At 46.9% G+C, this 19,297-nt stretch overlaps 1 protein-coding gene across 3 annotated transcripts in view; it reads left to right on the top strand.

Moving 5' to 3' along the window:
• Positions 1 to 4,529: 4,529 nt before the first annotated feature.
• Positions 4,530 to 19,297, top strand: part of RALY (RALY heterogeneous nuclear ribonucleoprotein) — an 80,740-nt gene continuing 65,972 nt past the window's right edge. Inside the window, exon 1 of one of the 3 annotated variants that reach the window (XM_066384052.1) lies at positions 4,530 to 4,965. The gene's annotated coding sequence lies outside the window, so the exon portion shown is untranslated. Of the gene's footprint in view, positions 4,971 to 19,297 lie in introns of all 3 variants that reach the window. The other 2 variants (XM_066384051.1, XM_066384053.1) reach the window with 2 other exon arrangements.

The raw sequence follows: 19,297 nt of genomic DNA, 5'->3' as shown, positions 1-19,297 counted from the left end.
TCTCTAAAATGAATAAATAAAATTAAAAATTAAAAAAACAAACAAACACACACCTGCGGTTAACTAGCCCCCTCCTCGGAAGGCAATCTGTGTCATAAAAAGAAACGTAAATCTTATTGCAGGCATGTAAATACAATGATAGATACACTAGAAATCACATAGGTTCAATTTTTAGATAAAATATGTATTATTTTAGATTTACCCTATCAGCCTCATTTCCTTTTTAAAAATTTTTTTAAATTTATTCATTATGGGGGGGGGGGAGAGAGCTAGAGAGAGAAGGGGGAGGAGCAGAAAGCATCAACTCTCATATGTGCCTTGACCAGGCAAGCCCAGGGTTTTGAAATGGCAACCTCAGCGTTTCCAGGCTCATTTCCTTTTTCACTAGACCTGGGCTCTCATGGTACCAGGGAAAGAGAACCATAGCCAAATGGGAAGAGAGTCCCAAGTTCATCCTCAAAGATCCAGGGCCTGCTGATTAAAAGGCAAATGACTCAAAATTTTCAACAGCAATATTGACAATAATTAATTTTTGCTTTATAGTGTTGAAGTGAAGACATAATCCCCACGTGAGATGGAACTCTACAGCTGAGTAAGTGTTGAGGGCTTTTCCTTAACAGAGGGTCAAATCAGGCTTTTAGTAGAGCAAGAGAATAAAAGTGAACATGAAATTTTTTTGTTTTTTGTATTTTTCCGAAGTGAGGAGGGAGGGGGCGCAACAGACTCCTGCTTGTGCCCTACAGGGATCCACCCGGCATGCCCACCAGCGGGCGTTGCTCTGCCTATCTGGAGTGTTGCTCCGCTGCAACTGGAGCCATTCTAGCGCCTGCCCCAGGCAGAGGCCATGGAGCTATCCTCAGCGCCCGAGCGAACTTTGCTGCCATGGAGCCTTGGCTATGGGAGGGGAAGAGAGAGATAGAGAGGAAGGAGAGGGGGAAGGGTAGAGAAGCAGGTGGGCGCTTCTCCTGTGTGCCCTGGCCGGGAATCAAACCCGGGACTTCCACACACTCTACTGCTGAGGCAACGGGCTAGGGCCTGAACATGAAATCTTTACGCAATTATTTGAAAGAGAGAACTCTTTCAAATGTGGTTTACTGAGTTAAAGCAGGCCTTTGTTTCAGCCACATGTATAGAGACATGCTGGGTAAAAGTCTTTTTGTGTGTGTGTGAGAGATAGAGAGAGGGATAGGGACAGAGAGACAGGAAAGGAGAGAGATGAGAAGCATCAATCTTTTGTTGCAGCTCCTTAGTTGTTCATTGATTGCTATCTCACATGTGCCTTGATGGGGGGGGGTGCACTATAGCAGAGCAAGGGACCCCTTGCTCAAGCCAGTGACCTTGGGCTTCAAGCCAGTGACCATGGGGTCATGTCTGTGATCCCACGCTCAAGTCAGCAACCTGACGCTCAAGCCAGATGAGCCTGCACTCAAGCTGGCGACCTCAGAATTTTGAATCTGGGTCCTCTGTGGCCCATTCCAATGCTCTATCCACTATGTCACTGCCTGGTTAGGCAAGAATGCTGGATAAAAGTCTTCAACATATCTTTTATTTAAGTAGCTGAGTTTAAAAGGAAAAAAGGGAAATCCCTAAGTGCCTGAAAATCAGAGTGATCTTAAGGCGAGAACAGTAAACTCTCAGCTGATGTTGCAGCAGCTCCTGGGGCACATCTATGGACTTTATTTATTATATTTTGAGGAAGGGAGAGAAAGAGAGAGAGATAAGGGAGAGAGATGAGAAGCATCAACTTGTTGCATCACTTTAGTTTTTTTTTTAAGATTTTATTTATTGATTTTAGAGAGAAGATAGAGACAGGATGGGGGGGCAAGGAGCGAGAAGCATCAGCTCATAGTAGTTGCTTCTCATAGTAGTTGCTTTTCATAGGTGCCTTGACCGATGGGCTCAAGCAAGCCAGTGACCCCTTGCTCAAGCCAGCGACCTTGGGCTCAAGTCAGCGACCTTGGGATCACATCAATGATCCCATGCTCAAGCCAGTAACCCTGTGCTCAAGCTAGAGAGCCTGAGCCCATGCTCAAGCCGGTGACCTCCAGGTTTCAACAGGGGATCTCAGCCTTCTGGGTCTACGCTTCATCCACTGCACCACCACTGCTCAGGCAATGACAGCATTTTCTTCCAGGGTTGCTATAAGGAATAAGTGAATCAATACATGTGAAACACTCAAACTGTGCCAGGAACATAGCAGCAAGTGCTGATAAATGTTGGCTGTTATTATGGCTACTCATCTCATTGAAACTACAGTATAACCCACTCTGGAAAGAAGTTTGACTTTCCCCACTTCTAAACTGAGGGTGATAATAACCACAGAATAGGGTAGTTATGATTATGACCAGTAACATAGGTAAAACAACAGCTAATATTTGTTGTTACAATGAGCCAGATTTTATGCTGTATGAGTCAGAAATAACACTTGGCAGCAAGAAGCAAAAATCAAAAGTATCAGTGGCACAAAAATATACGGCTTTTTTTTTTTTTTTCCATTTTTTTTTTTTTCTTAAGCTGGAAACAGGGAGAGACAGTCAGACAGTCTCCCGCATGCGTCCGACCGGGATCCACCCGGCACGCCCACCATGGGGTGGCGCTCTGCCCACCAGGGGGCGATGCTCTGCCCATCCTGGGCGTCGCCATATTGGCGACCAGAGCCACTCCAGCGCCTGAGGCAGAGGCCACAGAGCCATCCCCAGCGCCCGGGCCATCTTTGCTCCAATGGAGCCTTGGCTGCGGGAGGGGAAGAGAGAGACAGAGAGGAAAGTGCGGCGGAGGGGTGGAGAAGCAAATGGGCGCTTCTCCTGTGTGCCCTGGTTGGGAATCGAACCCGGGTCCTCCTCACGCTAGGCCGACACTCTACCGCTGAGCCAACCAGCCAGGGCCAAAAATATACGGCTTTATCTCACATAAGAAATGTGGAGGAATTCAGGTTCTTTCTGTCCTTCTGCTGCACCATTCTTGTCAATATTTATTTTCCAGATTTCAAGATGGCTGTTGTGCCGCTGTGCCTCATGTCTCTAAACCATGCAGAGCACAGAGGTAAAAATGTAAAAGGCTGACAAATCCTAGCTGAGCCTGTCTCTTAAAAAAAACTTTTTTGGTTAAGTAAATAAGCAACTTCCACTTGCATTATTATTGGCCAGATCTCTTGTCACCTGCTAAGAAGCCTGGGAAATCAAGCCAGCCTTCATGGCAAGGGAGGTTGTGAGCAATGTGGAGGCAGCTACAACACACAGAAAAATAAATGACAAGATTAAGATATACCATAAAGAAAATGAACAAGAGGCAAACCAGAGAACATCTGCAGTGGGGACGTTAAAGGGAAAGCGTCTTCTAGGAGGTGATGTTTAGGCAGAGACCTGGGGCTTAAGAAGGAACTAGAAGTTAGAAGAGCTTGGAGAAGAAAGTTCCTGGCTTCGGTCTCAGTGTCATCATCTCTTTAATTTGGTTTCTTTTCCTTTTGAAACGAGACATGGAGGTCAACAAACAACAAAATGGAGCTATAACTTATGTTCTGTCAGAGCCAGTGTTCAATTCAACCTTTGCCTGGCTCTTGGGAATTCGGGCTCTCAGGTTCGAAATGGAGGGGGGGGGGAGCGATGTGAAAAATAAAGCCACGATATCACACGTCGGGTGACTAATGTAGAATTCGGACAATTCCCAGCTTCCAGGGAATTCTGTAGCTGAGGACTGAGAGCAACAATCCTTGCCAGCTCTTGGAGGACCGCTCCGTCCTGCCGTGGAGGCTGGAACATTGATTTAGGCGAGGGTTTCCGACAGGAGAAATATTCAGAAGGGAGGAGCACCACCCAAACAAATTATAAAACATTTTCTGCACCACAGAAGGGTAAAGGTACTTAATTTAACCCTCTTTTTTTTTTTTTTTTTTTTAGGTGGGGTGGCACCTCCTCCTAGACCCACCCTCGCAGCGGCCTCTCCGCCGCGTCCCAGCCGAGGCAGCGAGGGGCGATCCTCACCCAGAGCACGCACCTGGTTCCTTGAAACTGAAAACACCCGGTGCTTCTTCCTACTAGATCTTCTCCGCATCCCTACGGCACCGCTCCCCGCGGTTTGTTTGGACCCCGTCCCTTGGCCCCGCCCTTCCGGGTCCTCCTTTCTCCGGTCCCGTTTCAATCTTGCCTCCCTTCTGGGCTTCCCTTCAGCCCAGCCTCGCCCGAGCTTCCCGAGTCCACCTGTGACTCCTCCTCGGGGCCCGGTCTCCCTTTAGCCCCACCCACAGGTCCTCCTTTCAAACACGGACTCGGCTCCCGGCTGTGCGAGGCACCCACTGTCTTCCATGCTGGCCTCGTGCTCTTCCCTCCTCTGGCCTCGTCACTCCCCCAGGCCCCGCCCACCCTCGGCTTTATACTGTACGGCCGTGAGCGAGTCTCTCTCCTTGCCCTTAGCCCCGCCTCCCCAGCCCCGCCTCCTGGTGGGCCCCGCCCCGGCCCCGCCTTCCTCCTCTGCCCGCTGAAGCTCTGGACCTTTCCACAGCCAAGGCGAGGGGGTGGGGAGAGCCCATGCGCCTGGGGATCGGGGCTGTGTCCCGGCGGGCCTGCGGGCTCCTGGCGTTTGTTTCACCTTGTCCTTCCCTGGAGACAAAGGCGGGGCAGAAGGAGAGCCCGGGGCCCAGGCCGGAGCGGCAGGAGGGGCCAAGCTGAGGGAAGCCTCTCCGGACCTTCCCCACCCCCGCGCCCCTCAGTGGTACCGGCCGAGGGAAGGACTCGCGGCTGCGGGGCTGGGACCGCTGTCAGTGCGGCTGGGCGCGCGGCTGGCGCGGGCGCTGTAGGGGGTACAGGTTTGGGGAAAGCTGAGGGGTGGCGGCGGCGGGGGCGACTCCCGCTTGTGTGCTCGGCTCTCCCCCTGCGGCCGGGTCCGCCCCCTCGTCCCTCCCAACCCCGCACGCGCGGCGACGCCGCCTTCTTCCGCGCCGCGCTGCTTCCTCTGGACCTCCCGGCGCGGGTGAGTGGGAGCGGCGGGCGGCTCCGGGGGCGCGTGGGGGGTGCTCCTTGTTCCTCTGCGGTCGCTCACTCCTTCGCGCGCGCCGCTGCCTATTTTTAGAAACTCTTTCTTCGGCCATCCTGGGAGTCCCGCGAGCCGGAGCAACTCCCTGCCTGCCTCCTCCCTCCCCCCGGACTTGCCCCCACCTAGGCCCGCCGCCCCGGGCCCCCGGCCCGTCCGCGGCCGCCCCGTCCCCGCCGGACGGGCCGGGGGCCGGGGCCGGGGCCGGAGTTGGTGCGGTGGGCCGGCGCCCGCTCGGAAGTTGGAGTCTTTTGTGCTCACGCCCCGCCCCGCGAGGGGAGGAGGGGGATTGGCGGCGCGCGGGGGAGGCCTCGGGCGGGCCGTGCCGGGCCTGGCTGGGCTCGGGCTCGGGCCCCGGCCCCGGGCATCGGGAAGGCTCTCCCTCCGGGCTGCGGGTGCGGGCTGCCGGAGGCGCGCCACACCGCTCCTTCCTCCTCTCCCCGGCCCGGCGCCTCCTCGGCTCCCTCTCCTGCGGGTCCTGGGCGCGGTGCACACCTTGCGCTTACGGGGGATGGACAACAGGCCCTCGAGCTAGGGCGCTGTCCCGCGCTTAACGCCGTCCCCTTCGCGGCCGAGCCTCAGTTTGTCCCTCCATGAAATGGAGAAAAGAAAGTCGTCTGGATTTCAGATTCAGGGAGGGAAACTATGTAACGTGTGAAAGAAGTGCTTAATACCAACCGGTTAAAGTGAATGAACTTGACTCTGAAACTCCATGTCTTATTTCATTGAGTGCCCACGGCGGCCTTTTGGCGTTATCTCCCTTTATACACAAGCAGAAATCAAGGTGCAGAGAGGTTAGATAATTTGTTTCAAGTTACAGTTAGTAGTCACAGAAGTGTAAAGCCGTGGTGCTAGTATCTGTTTATTAGTGTGAACTTCTGTAATCTCTTTGTGCGCAGGGATTTGACTTAACCCTTGGGTCACGCCGTTGAACACGATTCCGTTCTCCCAGACTCCTGGGCCAGTATACTAGGGATGAAATCCCATTCTGGGGTTACTGGAGTTCCAAGGGAAAGGAGGTTACTATGAGTTTTTTGCAAGTATTGCCCGTGAGAAGTTGATGGATGCAGGAGACTCCAGATCTCAAGTACACTCAAGTTCTCTGGGCTTTTGGCTCAAGGAAAACTAAGGTCCATCGTCTGTAACGTTTATGGCATGTTCCTCCGCCCAAACCTTCCGTGTTCTCTATAGTGTTTAGAAGTACAGCTCCTGGTTGGGGGCGGAGGAGCAGGAAGTGGCTTAAGCGAACTACTTCAGCTCCTTGCCCTCAAATAGGCTTTTATTTCTCCCGTTTTCAGTTAAGGCCCAGAGGGATAAAAGTGAACTGAAATTAACTTTGGCAAGTGTTCTAAGTTTTCATTGTATTTGATCTACGTGTGGGAAGGCCCTGAAAATCAAGCAGGGGAGTTCCTAGGCCATATCATGAGGAGTCTTCTGATGTTTGCATTAGTTCTTTGGAGTCTGGAACTTACCCTTCCAAGGTTCTGGATTTGAGTTGCAATATGCAGGTGCAGGAAGGGGTCTCAGATCATCTGGTACAACTTTTCAACCTGCCCTCTTTCCCTCTCCCCTCTCCCCTCTTCCCCCCTTTTTTTTTTTTTTTTTTTTTTACAGAGAGAGGGATAGATAGGGACAGACAGACAGGAATGGAGAGAGATGAGAAGCATCAATCATCAGTTTTCCGTTGCGACACCTTAGTTGTTCATTGATTGTTGTCTCTTAAGTGCCTTGACCGTGGGCCTTCAGCAGACCGAGTAACCCCTTGCTCAAGCCAGTGACCTTGGCTTTGCTTAAACCAGATGAGCCTGCGCTCAAGCTGGCAACCTCAGGGTCTCGAACCTGGGTCCTCCGCTGTGTCACCGCCTGGTCAGGCCCCCCCTTCCCTTTTAATTAAAGTTTGGAAAGGGGAAGTAGGTCTAAATTCCCAGACTGCTGTAGTGACAGAATCAGAACTAGAATTCCCGGTCTTCTGCTTCTCAGTTCAGTAATATTTTTACTTCCGCATACCTTGCCACCTTTTGAATGGCCGCTAAGTTATTGAATACTTATGCAGGCCTTAAGACCAGGAATCCTGAGTAAATGGAAATCACAGGGAAGTTCTTCAGTCTCAGCCACTCTACCAGTCTCAAGTTTAGCATTAGGGGGAGGCCAGGTTTTGTATGCAGATAGGCTAGTTCCCATAAGTCACCACGTTTATTGTATAGTACTTAACAGTACTGTTCTGTAACCATTATCTGATTTTATTTCTAATCTAGTCTTGTGAGGGCGTTAGAGGTTGCACAGTTAGCATTGAGAATTGAGACACAGCAAAGTAAGGGCACTTGCCTTACTTAGATCACTGAATTAATAAGTGACGAGGACAGGACACCTGTCCTGGGCAGAGGATTTGATGTAAAATCATGAACTAAGCCTTTCACTGTGGCTCTCCGAGCCTCAATTTTCTTATCTGAACTCTCACAGGGTTGTGTAGGGACTGTAAAAAAATGGTTGTGAAAGTGAATGGTAGTAATTGTGAGTAGTAGGAATAGTAGCTAGTATTTATTAAGTACTTAGCATGTGCCAGTCACCGGAGTAGGCACTTTCAGTGGAGTATCTCATTTTTTTTTTTTTTTTTTCATTTTTCCGAAGCTGGAAACGGGGAGGCAGTCAGACAGACTCCCGCATGCGCCCAACAGGATCCACCCGGCATGCCCACCAGGGGGCGATGTTCTGCCCCTCTGGGGCGTCGCTCTGTTGCATCCAGAGCCATTCTAGCGCTTGAGGCAGAGGCCACAGAGCCATCCCCAGCGCCTGGGCCATCTTTTGCTCCAATGGAGCCTTGGCTGTGGGAGGGGAAGAGAGAGACAGAGAGGAAGGGGAGGGGGAGGGGTGGAGAAGCAGATGGGCGCTTCTCCTGTGTGACCTGGCCAGGAATCGAACCCGGGACTCCTGCATGCCAGGCCGACGCTCTACCGCTGAGCCAACCGGCCAGGGCCTGGAGTATCTCATTTAATCCTTAGAGGAACTGTATGAATTAGGTATTATTATTATCCCTGTTTTATAGAAGAAGAAATAGGCTTAGAGAGGTTACATCACTTTCTCAGAGTCACACAGTTGATAAGTGCAGACAGTATAACATTAAAACTGGTGTGCTTTATTTTGTGAAAATATACCTAAGATAAAATTTACCAGTTTAACCATTAAAATTTTTTTCATTTATTGATTTTTAGAGAGAAAGAAACATCAATTTATTGTTCCACTTATTTATGTATCCATTAGTTAATTCTTTTTTTTTTAAGCATTTTAATTTTATTTATTTATTTATTTTGTGACAGAGACAGGGAGAGTCAGAGAGGGACACACAGGAAGGGAGAGAGATGAGAAGCATCAATTCTTTGTTGCATCACCTTAGTTGTTCATTGATTGCTTTCTTGTATGTGCCTTGACTGGAGGGGGGTCGGCTATAGCAGACTGTGTGAGCCAGCGACCTTGGGCTCAAGCTGGTGAGCCTTGCTCAGACCAGATGAGCCTGCACTCAAGCTGGCAACCTCGGGGTCTTGAACCTGGGTCCTCCGCATCCCAGTTTGACACTCTGTCCACTGCGCCACCACCTGGTCAGGCCATTAGTTGATTCTTGTATGTGTCTTGACTAGGGATTGAACCTGCAATCTTGGTGTATTAGGACAACGCTGTAACCAACTGAACTACTTGCCAGGGCTAATTTCAACCATTTTAAAATGTGCAGTTCTGTGGCAATAAGTACATTCACGTTGAAGTGCAAGCATTGCCACCATTCATCTAAATTTTTCATCTTTCCCAGTTGAAACTGTACCCATTAAACGGTAACTCCTTGATCCCCTCTACCCTAGTCCCTGGCACCACTGTTCTATTTTGTGTTTATGAATTTGTTCCACGTATCTCGTGTAAGTGGAGTCATACAGTATTTGCCTTTTTTGTGATTGGCAAAGCTGGCAGTCTTAGTGCTGCTTCCTTTAACCTCATGGTGCTCTGTAAATGTAAAATTATGATTAGTTCGAATCTGTAGTAGGGTGTGGCATGCAGCCCCAAATTGAGAACCCTTGATTAAGCTTCCTCCTTTTCTCCCTGCTCTGTGGATTGAAGTTCCTTACCACTGAAGCCTTTTCAAGATCTCTTCTCAGCCCTTCTAATCTTCCAGAGACCCACCCTTGAAGTAGAACCCAGAGAACCCTCTACCCTCGCCTTGCTTGCACCTACCTTTCTGACTCTCCCGGCAGTGATCCTGACTAGCAGTGCAATGATAGCAGATCAGAACTACTCAGGACAGTTCAGTGGATTACCTTTATCAAATGCTCTCTTTTTGTGCTTCCCTCTTTTCATAAAGGCACAAGAGGGATTAGTTTTGGGATTCCTAGAAGGTGTTTATGGATCCTCATAACTTGCTGGTGGTTAAGATGGTGTTAAATGCTGTATTTTAACCTCTCAATATTCCGTTTCTCTGTCTGTGTACTTGGAGTGGGATATGGTGTATATGTTTGTGAAATTGAAATTTTGTCCTGATACCAACTCTGTGTGTGAAGTGTTCTGGAGATGGGTAATGTAGACTGACCTGTGGTGGCGCAGTGGATAAAGCATCGACCTGGAATGCTGAGGATGCATTTATTTCAGAGTTAAGTCCAATCTCTCCCCCGTTGCAACCATCTTGAATAAACCCTGGGTTTGCCTGGTCAAGGCACATATGGGAGTTGATGCTTCCTGCTTTTCCCCCCTTCTCTCTCTTTCTCTCTCTCTCTAAAATGAATAAAGTCTTAAAAATAAATAGATAGAGATGGGTAATAAGACAGCAAACAGATTCGAGCATGTTGAGCTTTCCTCATGAGAGCGTGGAGTGGGCAAGTCAAGGTGGGACAGGAGTCCGGAGATCTGCTCTGCTCTAGTCTTCTGGTCAGGTGGCCAAGGTCCAGGCTTAGTCATCTGAATAATGAGAGAACATAATGACTAGATGACTCCAAGGGTCCTTTCTAGCAATAATATTTTAGGATTCTAGATGATGATTTAGACAGAACACCTCTTGGGGAGGTATTTTCTTTCCCTTTTCCTCTCCCTCTCCCCCTCCCCCTTCCTCTCTCCCCTTCTCTCTTTCCCTCCCTTTCCTTTTCTCTTAGGCAATAGTAGGGGGTTAAGGGTGGAGATAGAGTTTTCACATGTGTCTATAAAAACCTAGTTTTACTCCTTTTTAGATTCATGTATAAAAGGTACAGCTAGAGGGGAGAAGATGACAGCAGTCCTGCTATGCTAGCCTCTGTTCCACAGCTGTCCCCTGGATACTGTAAGGATACTGTAGGTCCGTGGTGGGATATAGCTCATAGACTCCCAGGACTAGAGAGGGAGGGGAGGGGGGCAGTGAGGAAATTGTGAGCCATGAAATCTGGGAGGTCCAAAATGTGGGGACTGAGAACAAAAAAGGATTGAAGGTTTCTTTCTAGTCACTTTCGCCTCTTAAGTGAATAGAGTCAGGCATCTGCCAAGAGTCATTGTTAGTTATCTTTTCTGACTGTTTCTGTAACTCTTACTTTTTCTTCTGAGTTTTAGTGTCTTTCTGTCACTTCATAATAACCTTCATGTGAATAAATGTGCTGTACCTCCTTGGAGAGGGAGGGGAGAAATGATAGGATATTACCCCTAGATTCTAATCTACATCCCAAAAGAGCCATTTAGGCTGTCTGCTGCCCTGTTCTCTATGCCGGGGTAGGGGTGGAGAGTTTGTGATTGAATACTCAGGTTTTCTGAGGCCCAGACATTTATTTGGAGATGAAGGTGCAAATCTGGCCATTCTCCCAACAGGCCCATTGCAGTTACACGGCGGGGAATAGCATTCAGTGGGCTTTTATTTATTTATTTATTTATTTATTTTATTTTTTACAGACACACAGGAACGGAGAGAGATGAGAAGCATCGATCATCAGTTTTTCATTGCGCTTTGCAACATCTTAGTTGTTCATTGATTGCTTTCTCATATGTGCCTTGACCGCGGGCCTTCAGCAGACGGAGTAACCCCTTGCTGGAGCCAGCGACCTTGGGTTCAAGCTGGTGGGCTTTTCCTCAAACCAGATGAGCCCGCACTCAAGCTGGCGACCTCGGAGTCTTGAACCCAGGTCCTCTGCATCCCAGTCCGACGCTCTATCCACTGTGCCACTGCCTGGTCAGGCTCAGTGGGCTTTTGATGCTTGCCAGACTCATTAATTGCAGTTACCTAATACTTTATAGGATCTCAGCCTTTCTGTCTGTAAAACAAGGAGGTTGGAGTAGATAACCTTTTTTTTTTTTTTTTTTTTTTTTTTTTTACAGAGACAGAGAGAGGGAGAGAGGGATCGACAGGGACAGAGAGAGATGAGAAGTATCAATTATTAGTTTTTTGTTGCGACACCTTAGTTGTTCATTGATTGCTTTCTCATACGTGCCTTTACCGCGGGCCTTCAGCAGACCCAGTAACTCCTTGTTCGAGCCAGTGATCTTGGGTCCAAGCTGGTGAGCTTTGCTCAAACCAGATGAGTCCGCACTCAAGCTGGCGACCTCAGGGTCTTGAACCTGGGTCCTCTGCATCCCAGTCCGACACTCTATCCACTGTGCCACCTCCTGGTCAGGCTGGAGTAGATAATCTTGAATGATTTTTTTTACCTCTCAGCAGACTGAATTTCTGGTTTTATGGGAATGACTTAAAAATTCACTTCTGGAAGGAGAAAGGGCTTTGCAAGAGCATTGAGAGATCTCAGAAGGTTAAATTCTGGGTTCGCAGATACCTTTCAGTGTATCAACAGATGGATATTGCTTTTTAGAATGGACAGGTGTTGAAAAATTGCTTGTGAGATGAATTTTTCAAATTGTAAACTTGGAGCTGTTGTCCCATGGGACAAACTTGGGGTCCAAGACAGTGAAAAATTACAATATGTAGCAAACTGTTTAAAACCATATAATAAAGAGAAAATAACACTATAAAGATTTCCAATCAGCACTAGGACTGGAAAAACACTAGACCAGAAATTTGCATTTCCTTAGAGCTTTATGAGAGATAACTCTACTGGGGTTACCTGGCCCTTGAAATGCCATCTGTAGAGACTGAATACACCTTCTGTTTGTTAGGGTAAGAATCATTGCTTTATTCCAAGTAAGCGTTCTCTTTTAGAAGTCCAGGTTTAGAAACTTAATGTTATTGGCTAGGTTTTCTTCATTCCAGAGGTGTTTACCTGGTATTTTGCTGTTTATTTTATTAAGCCTAGTTAAAGGTACTGTTGTCTATCTGTTGGTCTAGTTTCCTTTGTAATTCTTCATGCTAGTGGGAAAGCAAGCTGAGCAGTAGCTGCAGAAGCATCATTTCCATAACTCATTATTTGTGTCGGTCTGGGTTTCCTTTCTGGAAGGTACGATCATGCTGCACTGAGAAGTCAGATGTTGTTCCCCGCTTGTATAGGCCGTTTTAAAGCTTCGGGACTTTGTTCCTGCAGAGAGCTGTAAGCTGGCAGTGAGGGATGGTGCTGTCAATATAATAATGATAGCTGTGCCTGAATCAGTTGAATACAAGAATATCTTTTCTTCAGACCTTAAAGACTCGCCCTAAATTGATTTTCACATCAATTAAAGTCAATTCTTACTAAAATTAGGGTTTTAGGTAGATTTACCGTGCTAAGTAGGTTGCCTACCTGCTGTAATATGATTATGCTGGGGAAATCCAGCTGCTTTTCATTCCTCAGCGCAGCCATCATTCCTCCGGGAGTCTGGAGCACCTACTATGTGCTCTCCTATGGAGAATGTAAAAACTAAGGAAGATATGATTCCTGCCACAGATTCTTTTCTTTTTCTTTTTCTTTTTTTTAAATTTATTTATTTTTTTACAGAGACAGTCAGAGAGAGGGATAGATAGACAGGAACAGAGAGAGATGAGAAGCATCAATCATTAGTTTTTCATTGCGTGTTGCAACACCTTAGTTGTTCATTGATTGCTTTCTCATATGTGCCTTGACCGCAGGCCTTCAGTAAACCGAGTAACCCCTTGCTGGAGCCAGCGATCTTGGGTTCAAGCTGGTGGGCTTTTTGCTCAAACCAGATGAGCCCACGCTCAAGCTGGCGACCTCGGGGTCTCAAACCCAGGTCCTCTGCATCCCAGTCCGACGCTCTATCCACTGCGCCACCGCCTGGTCAGGCTCTTTTTCTTTTTTTTCTTTTTTCTTTTAGAGAGAGAGAAGTGGAGGGGAGGAGCAGAAAGCATCAATTCCTAATATATCCTTTGACCAGGCAAGCTCAGGGTTTCGAACCAGTGACCTCAGTGTTCCAGGTTGCCACTTGATCCACTGTGTCACCACAGATCAGGCCACGAATTATTTTCTGTCTTGAGAGGAAGACAGCTAAGTCTAAGAGATCCTAGTTGCTTCTTAACCCTGCTGCCCTGGCCCAGATATTTTGGTTGAGGGTTCTGACTGGAAATAGCCAAATTGATGGATATATGACTGGGCAAGGAGAACTGTTTTGATTTATTTTTTTTGGCTTTCCCTCCCTCGCTCCCTTCCTCTTGCTTGTTACCCAGACATTAGCCTCTGTCGCTGAGATGTCCGGCACCCAGTGCGTGGACTCAGGACCGTCAGAGTAGGGGCAGCATCCAGGCCCCTTCAGGTTGATGCCCACACATTTGCCTCGTGCCTTCACTGTTCTCCTGTCAGTTCTCTGGCTGACTTAAGAAACGTTTGATGTTGTCTACTTCTTATTTAGGAATGAAGAAAGTGGAATTTTATATTGGATCATTTTAAGTTTTATTGTACTCAGTTTTGAAATAAAATAGCTATTTTGCTTGCAAGTGGAATTGTCTGTGTGTGTGTGTATGAGAGAGAGAGAGAGAGAGAGACAGAAAGGGAGAGAGATGAGAAGCATCAATTCACAATTGCATCACTTTAGTTTTTTTGTTTTTTTTTAAGATTTTATTGATTCATTATAGGGAGGGGAGGGGGGGAGGAGCAGGAAGCATCAACTCCCATATGTGCCTTGACCAGGCAAGCCCAGGGTTTTGAACCAGCGACCTCAGCGTTTCCAGGTTGACGCTTTATCCACTACGGCATCACAGGTCAGGCACTTTAGTTTTTCATTGATTGCTTCTCATACGTACCTTGACCAGGGGACTCAAGCCAAGCCAGCGACGACCCCTTGCTCAAGCCAGTGACCTTGGGCTTCAAGCCAGTGACCCCGGGATCATGTTGAGGATCTCATGCTCAAGCCTGTGACTTTGAGGTTTCGAACCTTGGATTTCAGTGTCCCCGATTAATGTTCTTTCCACTGTGCCACCACCAGTCAGACGCAAGTGGAATTATTTGAGGGGTGGTTTCTGGCTTCTGATCAATTTTTGACTTATGTGATTAAATTGTGGTTCTTGAAGTCCTCGGCCACTGTCCGCCAGCCTTCTTTGAACATTTTGCAGCATGGAGCCTTAGGACGTTGAGGGAATGTTGAATTTACCTTGATCTTGAAAGGTTCTTCCACTTCCCTTGTTGCTACCCTCAAAAAGGAAATGTTAATTTTGGATGCCATATTATGTTCATGTTTTCTTCCCACAATTTAGCAATGCCTGTGAGGTCTGGAAAAGAGGAAGTATGCGGGGGAACAAATAAGGTCAGGGACAGTATTGAAATCAGTTGGCTAAACTGTACGGAGCACACTGCGTGCCTTCCTTTCAGCTGTGAGGAATATGAATGTCTAAAGCATACTCTTGCCTTCAGGAAACCTGTGGACTATGGGGGAGATTAGATAATCATGAAGATGAGGTTAATAATAAGGCATTTTGGTGTGGAGAGCTTGGTCCAGAAGCCTAGATCAGAGGATGTAATTTATATGTAAAGAATCCACGAGTCATTTGTCAGAGGTCATAGTTAAATGGCAGAGAGTTTTCCGTAGAAGGAGACCTCTCTGGGCTGGAGTGATCGTGAAGAGGGCTCTGAACCAGCTTCTGGGACTGGAAGAACAATGATGGAAGCATTTATACATGGCAGTCATGGAGCCAAAAGACTTAGGCACACTTCTTATTCAGGGGGAATAAGAAGTGAGTGTTCTGACCCTCATAGTCATAGGGTAGGTGTGTGTTCAGTTCAGAAGTTATTGCCAAACAGTCTTCAGAGGCCTCCTGGATCATACTCTCATCAGCTGGGCTCCATCCACATCCTTGGCAACACTTAGCATTGTCATTTTTTTTCATTTTAAGTAAGCCATTCTGGTTGGTGTATATATGGATTTTCAGGTAGTAGTACCGTAAAAGGGTAAAGTGATTGGGAATTTCAAAGGAGGGAATTTCAACAAATTGCTTCATTTGTTGGGGGTGTGGTTTGCAGGTAACATTTATGGAGGAGTATTTGAGGTGGGCCTTGTAGGATAAGCATAGTGCCTGTGTATTATCTAGGACCATCCCAATTTCTATATTCTGTCTGGACTGTGTTTATAAATTATGACAGCAATATTTCTGTGTCCGGTGGTCTTCCAGTCTAACCAGAAGCAACACCCAGATATGTTTTCTCAGTTGCTGTGCTTCTCTCTTACCTCCGCTTTTTCCGGGGAAGTATGTTCACAGGAGATTTAGATGGCGGAGATGCAGAGAGGACATTCTGTGCAATGAGAACAACTTGAGCAGAAACACAGATGAGTGGTTAGACGACATGTTCCTGCTAATGAGCAGAGGGTGCGATTGTGGCCCATACTTTGGGGGTGGGTGATGCCTTCTCATAGCCTCCCGGAGCAGGTGGAAAAGGTCGTACCGTTCTGGAGCTAACTTATATTTAAACTGGATAGAATTTGAGAATGAGTTTGCCTATAATTACATCATTTCAAGGGAGAGATTAATCCAGCACACAATCATATTTGAAGTGTGTCAAAAGAGAGTTTGTCTTCTTTTAAAATGGAAGAGGAGGGAGGAGAATGCCAAAATCTAATAATGAGCTTAGTCTTTTAGAGCTCATCTGTTACTTGTATATTTGCTCAGGGAAAAATTGCCATTTCTTTGTCAGCTTTATCCTGCCGTGTGGACTCTAGCTGGGTGTTTATTTTCTGTAGTTTTACCAAAATCACTTTGAAAGCTGGCATGAATATTGATCATGTCTTAGAGCCTTCTTTCTTCGTTCTGTCAGCAAATGTTAGAAAATGTACCTTGCATTACCTGGTTGGGGGAAATAAGGTGGCCCTTCCTGCTCCCGGAGAGTGGCACTTTCATGTTAAACATTAGTCAGCTCCTGGTCCTGTCTGTCAGGGCCCGGGGTGTTTGTCAGGAGAGATTGGGGGTGTTAGAGCTGCCATTCATCAGAGGATATTTAGGCCTTTTGTTGAGGATACCAGACAAGTACTTGGTTAAAAGTCTGACCTAGGTTCTAGACCTAACTCTGCCTTTCACATTAATAATAGCTACCATGAATTGGAGCCTACTGTGTTAAGATACCATATTTAGTACCTTGTGTTCATATTAATAGAGCTGTAGACTGATGGATACTATGTATTAAGTCCTCTTTGTGTGTGTGTATAGAAATTTTTTTTTTTTGAGGGAAGATGGTGAGACAGATTTCTGCATGCCCTCCTACTAGGATCCACCCAGTAACCCCCATTGGGAGCCAATGCTCGAATCAACCAAGCTATTTTTAGTGCCTGAGGCTGATGCACTGGGACCAACCAAGCTATGCTCAGTGTCCAGGCTGATGCTCGAACCATTCGAGCCACTGACTGTGGGAGGGAATGAGAAGCAGATGGTCTACTTCTCTTGTGTGCCCTGACTAGGAATCAAACCCAGGACATCCATACGCCTGGCTGATGCTTTATCCACTGAACCGCTGGCCAGGGCCAGAAATTTATATATATATGAATTTATATAAATATCATTAACAGCCTGACCAGGCGGTGACACAGTGGATAGAGCATTGGCCTAGGATGCAGAGGACCCAGGCTCAAAACCCTGAGGTTCCCAGCTTGAGCACGGGCTCATCCGGCCTGAGTGCAGGCTCACCAGCTTGAGCGCAGGGTCACTGGCTTGATTGTGGGATCATAGACATGACCCAATGGTCGCTGGCTTGAACAAGGTGTCACTGGCTTGGCTGGAGCCCTCTGGTCAAGGCACATGGGAGAAAGCAATCAGTGTACAACTAAGGTGTTGCACAAAAGTTAATGCTTCTCATCTCTCTCCCTTTCTGTCTGTCTCTCTTTCTGTCTTTGTCTCTCTCATTAAAAAAAAAAAAGGAATATATATCATTAACATTTATATATAGAATTCTGTTATATATAAATATATATTCCTATATTATATATGTTCACAAAAGTTAGGGGATATTTCAAAATGAATATGAAGTGATAAAAAAGCATTTGACAGTTGTTTATTAAACAAGAACATCAGAAAAGCAAATGACAAGTCGAAGAAAGTTGTTCAGTTATGCAAATGAGATGCAAAACTAACTTTTATTTCATTGGTGAACATGCACTAGACAAAAGGCTGAAAGTACTGGAGTATCTGCATGGTCCCTGATGCCCTAATTTTTGTAAGCAGTGTATATAGGTTTATATAGAAATATATTACATCTATAAGTTTATAATATATATATAAATCTTATAAACATATATAAACCATATATAAATCTTTATATAGGCAGTCCCTGGGTTATGAAAAAGGTAGGTTCTGTAGGTTTGAAATGTTTCAGTATTTATATGCACAGGAAGGTAAAAATAAATACTATGTTAAGACAAACATCTAAGTTGCATTTAATAGGTAAATGTACCTGTTCCAACTTAAGACAAACCTGCCTGACCAGGCAGTGGCGCAGTGGATAGAGCATCGGCCTGGGATGCTGAGGACCCATGTACGAAGCCCCAAGATCGCCAGCTTGAGCAAAGGGTCACTCTCTCTGCTATAGCACCCCGGTCCAGGCACATATGAGAAAACAATCAATGATCAAGTAAGGCACCTCAGCAAAGATTTAATGCTTCTCATCTCTCTTCCCTTTCTGTCCTTATCTGTCCTTCTTCCCTCTCTCTGTTGGCTCTCCCCTTCTCTCACCAAAACAAACAAACAAACAAAAAACCCCCGAAACTATAGAACCTATCTTGTTTGTAGCCCCGGGACTGCCCATATATTAAAAAAAAAAATCGCCTGACTAGGCGGTGGCGCAGTGGATAGAGCGTCGGACTGGGATGCCGAGGACCCAGGTTCAAGACCCCGAGGTCACCAGCTTGAGCGTGGGCTCATCTGGTTTGAGCAAAAGCTCACCAGCTTGGACCCAAGGTCACTGGCTTGAGCAAGGGGTTACTCGATCTGCTGAGGGCCTGCGGTCAAGGCACATATGAGAAAGCAGTCAGTGAACAACTAAGGTCGCAATGTGCAACGAAAAACTAATGATTGATGCTTCTCATCTCTCTCCGTTCCTGTCTGTCTGTTCCCATCTATCCCTCTCTGACTCTAAAAAAAAAAAAAAAAAAATCATGTTCAGTCTCACCTCAACCCTAAGAAGTCCTGTTGATCCTTATATAGATGGGAAACATGAGACATGGAGGTTAAAAAATACTCCAATACCCTGTGTAAGTAGAGCGCAGAGCGCATTCCTAGCAGCTGTGGCTGATGCGATGCCGTGAGAACACTCCAGCACCTGAAACCCTTCTAGGCACACCCAGGAGGGAGCTCACCCGCTATAAGGAAGTGACTCAGCGCTAACCAGGCAGCTCCCTGACCTTTTCAGCCATTGGCTTTGAAGAACACGCTGTAATACCCTATAGGCTGAACCTGTGTATATTAGCTAGCTTACTTCCTGAATAAATAGGATCTGCGTCACTGAACCTGGTCCCCGGAGTCGGGTCTTTGCATCTTCGTCGACCTTACCCCCGGTGGGCCTTGTCCACAACCCTGGCCAGGGTAGCTCAGTTGGAGTGTTGTCCCAGTGTGCCAAGATTGCCAGTTTGATCCTTATTTAGGGCACATACGAGAATTAACCAGTGAATGCATGAATAGGTGGAGCAACAAGTTGATGTTTCTCTCCCTCCTTCCCTCCCTTCTCCATTCTCTCCCTCCCTTCTTCCCTCCCTCCCTTCTTCCCTCCCTCCCTCCCTCTATTTCTCCTTTCTACTCTTCTACCTTTCCATCCTTCTTTTCTAAAAGCAATCAGTAAATAAAATCTTATAAAAATTAATTTTTTTAAAGAAGTCACACTCTTAGTAAATGGAATTGCCAGGATTTAAGCCAACCATTTCTTCTTTATTTTTAATAGGAAAAATTTCCAACACACAAAGTAGGCAGAACAGGTTAATGAACCAGGATGCACCC

Source organism: Saccopteryx leptura, chromosome 5 (assembly GCF_036850995.1).
Source record: "Saccopteryx leptura isolate mSacLep1 chromosome 5, mSacLep1_pri_phased_curated, whole genome shotgun sequence".
Lineage (NCBI taxonomy): Eukaryota > Metazoa > Chordata > Mammalia > Chiroptera > Emballonuridae > Saccopteryx > Saccopteryx leptura.
The sequence above is the reverse complement of the archived record's forward strand: the minus strand, read 5'-3'. Positions and strand labels throughout refer to the sequence as shown.